Genomic DNA, 5,729 nt, shown 5'->3' on the forward strand with positions numbered 1-5,729 from the left:
GTACCTGGGGAGCTCAGCAGTATTGATTGAGGAGATCAAATGAGATGACTTTCTTTGCCTTCAGTGAAAGTGATCCATGAGGAGAGACATCTGAATGTAGAGGAGCATCTTCAATAAATGATGCATTTTACATCATTAAATTGTGATTGGAGTTAAATATAAATCACCAAAAAGTGGTCTTTTTCACGAAAATCTGCTTCTGAGCTCGGGCTCAGATGATCCCACAATCCACACCGATGGTTTGCATCAAGATTTGTGCGTCTTTCTGTATTTTTCGGTCGTATATCTCGTTCTGTGGCGCGGTGGACTGGAGCATTTATTGTTACGCAGGGTTTCAACACCGTCGCGGGACAGATAGAGGATGGATGGCTCGTCATCTTATCCAAGCTAACGTCGTCGCGGGACAGGTCTATGAAGGATGGCTCGGCACCTTTTCCTGAGCCACATGGCGCTTTTATTCCGCAGTGACTAACTGGGTTTGAAATTTGAATCGTCAAGTTGCGTGGGGCAGCAACCACGCGGTCGATGCACACATGCTGTCCAAGTGTTGGTACGTCAGTTGCGAATACACCCAAGGCAGTAAAGCTTGAGCAAGGGAAAAAACAAACGCCTCAATTTGAAACCACGTTGTTGTTTTCCAGACAACACCAACTGGTCATTCAGTTCTACCCTCCCCTTCATCGCTCGTTGGTTGTATACGTTTTCAGTGACGACAAGGAATAGCAAGTTCAGATCATCCCTTCACAATTCAGAGAACCATAACCATAAACCACAACATCAGCAAGAAATAATGCTTACGAATTTGTTCACTCAAAGCTAATCAGTATCCGTGCTCACGGAGACAAAAGATCAATTCAATGGGTGCAACCACTGTAACTTTAATTTTAGCATTCAAATTGTTCAGACATCCATAAAAATTATACATGGCCAAGGATAGACATGCTGTGAAATTTTCTTCAGTTATCAAATTGTGCAGACAACCATAAACATTTCAAGAACACAAACGGTTACGATTTCTTATCATATCATACAGTCATATCATACAGCCAGGAGTAAAATTCAGTTTAGCTAACAAATTGTTCAGAAAAGCATATAACCTTACATGTGCTCAACGACACAACTCTGCGTCGTTTCAAATAAGGACATCACAACTCTGCGGTTCCTTCTACCAGTAGGCGGCCAAATTTCTCAAACATATTCCTAGTATATATTTTGCTGGCATGGCGCTCTATCGCAAGGTTAGTCCGCCGCACGACGCCGCCCTGCCAAAACAAAAACATTCACAGAGACGAAATCAGTTCATAAGCACAAACTGTTAAAAATCAGGAATCTTAGTTTTTGAATGGCAGCAATGTATTTACAATCATTGTCCTCTTTTCCTCATAGCTTTCATCGCGCTTCCGGTCAAATTGAAGTCTCATGTATTGTCAGACGAAAACATGCATTGGGCTTGCAGGGGGCATGTCCGTTTTCAGCATGTGGTTTGCACTCTCACTCCTCTGTGTACTCGTCATTTTCGCACAAAACACATCTCTGAAATATGGTTTCGCCCATTTATGTCTTGTCTCATATAGTTGGGTCATATAGTTATGCCCCCTCAAATTGTATTTATCAAGCAGCGCATCCCACGCTGATTCAAATTCTTCCTCAGTTAGCATGTGGTTAACAACTTTGTGAAATTCAGCTTGAAAATCACATTTTTTTGTGTAAAGCCACCCTAGTGTTTCTTTTGCCTTTTTCAGAACATGCCACTTGCACAAACGGTGGACAGTGTTCGGATAAATTTTCTTGATTGCAACCTCCATAGCCCTGCATTGGTCCGACAAAAAATCATGTTTAATCAGAAACACAAATGATGACCTTTTTGCTTTCAGCTTTTTACTTTCGTAAATGATGTGACTGTCCTGTGCATTCGGAGGGGAACTCTTACAAACAAGGAACTGAAAGCACTTTTATGTGTTCAATCATTCACCTGTTAGTATTGTTTTAGGTGCAGGTCCGCCCATCATGCGAATGAATTCTGAAAACACCCATTCAAAGCTCTCTTCTTGCTCGTCACGCATCAGCACGCCAGCCAGGATGATACTCTGGTAGTGATTGTTAACTCCGACAAATAAACATAATGGCATGTTGTACAAATTTGTCCTGTATGTGGTGTCGAATGTGACCACGTCGCCAAAGAACCTGTACTGCATCCTTCTGCTCCCATTAGCCCACATGAGATTCTTCACCTTGCTGTCTTTCTCGGCAAGCACCACATAGGAGAAACCAGGGTCACTCGACCAGATGTCGGCAAACACCTGCAGTGTCTTCCGTAATTCATCTTCAGCCTGTTCACGACTAATCTTCCCACAAATGTTCCTGAGTGTCCTTTTCGTGAAGGGCACCTTCTCAACTGAACCAAAGAAGATTCCAATTATGTTGTATACCTTGCCAAGGTTGATGTTGTTCTCCCTCAACTATCTTATCAAATCCTTGGTATACACGTCTATGTGTTTATGAGACGGCCAATGCACTTTCTCTCCCATTGTAAGCGACATCGAATGATTGTGGCTCGCCTGGTGCTCTGTTATGTACCAACTGTTGTCTGATGCACATAGCAGCCTGATCAGAGCTGGGCACTTGCACCTATAGGACCTGCTGTTTTCAGCGTCTGGTTTCCCCTGCATATCATACATCAATGGAAGTCAACAAAAAGAACCCAGCAATTTGATCTGTACAACCAAATTCAGTACATGTGTCATTTCTTTTTATCTGAATCGAAATGCTCACTCACCGAACACCCACAAACTATCTCCTGCATGCTTTTTGTCCTCTCGGCATTGAGCCTGCTTTTCCCATATCTTATGCCAAACCCGATTTCCCACAAATACAAGTTATAGAAATCGTACGCCTCCCCTAGCGAGTCAAAACTAAGACCTAGCTCAGGTCGGACCACACTCTTGTCTGGTTGCTCATCATATTTACGTATTGACAACTCGAGGGCGCTCATCCTTGATGGACAGGGCACACGGTCCGGTGGCGCACTCCCCAAACGAAGCCTGTGGTGAGTTGCAAAATGCACAATTTAAATGTTCATTATATAGAAAACTAACCCAAATCTGATTACTACAAATTCTGGATTTTATTATATCACTGCTTTTTGACAGAATTCCTTCAAGAACATTTGTTCCAACCGCATTTATCCCCATACGGTCTTGCAAATAGAGGAATAGCATCTTCGATGGGCCATCATACTTTTCTGTTTTTGCAGAACCGCACAAACTAAATTCTGTACATACAGGAAAAACTATAAAAAACCATTTGAGAGTTGATAATCGTACCAGCAATTTTTCCAGTTCTAAGTTTTCTTGTTAGAGGTTTGGTGTAACCAGTACTTTCCCCCAAATGGAGAAACAAGCTTTTGTTCATGTGAACATTGAACCACAGATCAAACGTAGGTACTCTTGTAACAGCAAAAACAGAAACTAGAGATGGTTGTTCTCTGAGCTTCACCTCTTAGTCCAGCCGGGGCCTGTGGATTGACTCTGCCCGATGATTGGGCAGACCTCGTCGAAGATTCATCACGTCTACGGGGGGCACCTACTTCAGCGTCAGTTAGCACACCTCCGCACACCATCTCAGCTACCCCAGAATCAACGTCTGCCTGACCAATCTCCGGACTCGCAGCCCCCTTATCCAGAAGGTACATGAGCAAGACTGGATCCGGATGGTCAACATTATCTGCATACTCCTCCCGCACTGGGAACCTGCATAGAAAACGGCGAATCAGCCGCATGAAGATTTGCTCTCCAACGCAGATCAAGCTTATCGAATCTTTTCTAACAGGAGAAATTCGGCACAGATCTGGACTAGAACGAACCTGTCGACCACATCCAGTAGGAATTCCATTCCCTCAGTGTCCATCCGCAGCTAGGCCAACGGTGAAGCAAAAGCGACAGAACCCGCGCGGCACCACGCTAAAGCGGCCCCGGTGACCTCTCCTGTGTACTCCCTCCTTACCAGTTTATAAGGCTTATTTCAAAATCGCCAGATTTCCAAAACATAAGGCTCAATTCGTGGTCCACTCGGTTAAAGCGCTGCGGTCGTTTCGATCCCTACGCTCGCAATTAATTCGCTGGCTGTTGTTCTCGTACGAAGAGAAGTGGCCGTTACTCCTTTCCTCTCCCTCGCTGCATGCCTGCATGCATGCACCACCCACTTCTTTAAAACGACTCGAAGCACTCGTGTTCTTTCACCCACCCTCCTGTACTCTTTTCATCCACATACGAAACGAGAGCAGCAAAGCGATGTCAGATTGGATTCCGGAAAGAAGATGGAGATGTGGGAGAAGAATGGTGTGGCTAAACTTGCTTGCTGCCCACCACTTTATACTGCAGTGCATGTACGATTTGCTACGGCGGGAGAGGCAGTGTTCGAGTTCGCGGCGCCAACGCTGAAAAACCAAAAATTGAGCTAATGGCACTAGAGGATTTTGGCGGTGCTTTTTTCATTTGTTGTTTGGCGCCGTGCATGCAAACCATGAAAATGAAACTGGCCTATGCATGCGCCATGCAGATGAGAGAGAGAGAGGTGGGAGAGACTGCGCGCACGGGCCGGTTTAGTTTTGAGGTCGGGCGGGAGAGAGCGCGCGCATGCAGCCGTTAGCGCGCAGCATAGAGCACGCGGGCGCTGGAGTTATTGCATCGGGAGTCGAACGGGCTGAGAATTAATACTGCGGCGCGTACAGTTTTCGCGAAGAAAAGGAAGAAGGCTCATTGGACACTTTCTAAACCAGCTTAATTCATCCCAGCCAATAGACATTTCCCTTGGTTGGTGAGATTTCAGATATGAGCCTTATAAACTGGTAACGAGGGAGTATTTGTCTTCGACGGCGGCGAGAGGCCTCTAGAATGAGCCGGAAGCGGCTCAGACACCGAACCCTGTCCTGGATTCCTTATCTGTTCCAGGCCCAGACAAAAAAAGCTGACGTCTAGTCCCACGGCCCACTCTGAAATGCACGGTCCTGGTCCACGGCCCATTCCGCTTAACCGCGACGCCAGTCTGGCAGCGACGGGCCAGCCCCACTTACGGGCTACTGTTTCATACTGTATTGGGTGTTTTCCTCCTTTTACCAACGCTCGCACAGGAGACGCCAGCTGGCTTTGTTCGAATCCCAAGTCTGGAACGGACGACGTAGATTATGGGTGCAGCTGAGCCCGAGCTCCAAATCGACGCACTCTCTTTTTCATGACTAAATCTTCAACTACAACCGACGATGTAAAACACATCACCAATAGCTAGTGCTTCAAAAGGTGATGTAAAATACACGAGCTCCACAACAGTCGCTCCACGGCCAACGACAGGACGGGAGGTGGTGTGGGAGGAGGCACGGCAGCAACAACAGTTGCACATGAAGCAGCAGCTACCGGCGACACCGATGAGGAAGCGACAACAGCAACCGCCATGGGACCTTCGTCCTCTTCGCTCGGGACAAAAATGCGGCAGGGTCGAGCGACAGCTGCTTTGAGCCACCACCTCGTGGTTGGTCACGCCTGCCTTCTTCCTCGTTGGCGGTTCCATTTCGGAGGCGACGGCGGCGGGGACTGCAAATCCTTCGCGCTGATTTGGGAAATGCATGGCGGCGATGGCTAGATCGACGACAGAAACGGAGGCGGCCATCGCGAGGAGCGTCAGAGTTGCTTTGGTGTCCGTTGGGTCAGAGGAAGCATGCATTGGACTAGCGGCAG

At 46.8% G+C, this 5,729-nt stretch overlaps 1 long non-coding RNA gene across 3 annotated transcripts; it reads right to left on the reverse strand.

Annotated features, from left to right (window-relative positions):
• Nucleotides 1–936: 936 nt before the first annotated feature.
• On the reverse strand, nt 937–4,117 carry LOC119307550. 3 transcript variants are annotated; one of them, XR_005149365.1, is made up of 6 exons: nt 3,863–4,109; nt 3,496–3,749; nt 2,777–3,041; nt 1,973–2,663; nt 1,362–1,809; nt 937–1,262 (listed from the first exon to the last, which is right to left on the reverse strand). It is a non-coding gene; the product is annotated as an uncharacterized LOC119307550 (long non-coding RNA). The 3 variants fall into 3 exon arrangements; XR_005149364.1 differs by having other exon boundaries at nt 2,777–3,749; nt 3,863–4,117; XR_005149366.1 differs by lacking the exon at nt 2,777–3,041 and having other exon boundaries at nt 3,863–4,105.
• Nucleotides 4,118–5,729: the final 1,612 nt, after the last annotated feature.

This window comes from Triticum dicoccoides, chromosome 5B (genome assembly GCF_002162155.2).
Source record: "Triticum dicoccoides isolate Atlit2015 ecotype Zavitan chromosome 5B, WEW_v2.0, whole genome shotgun sequence".
NCBI classification, from domain to species: domain Eukaryota; kingdom Viridiplantae; phylum Streptophyta; class Magnoliopsida; order Poales; family Poaceae; genus Triticum; species Triticum dicoccoides.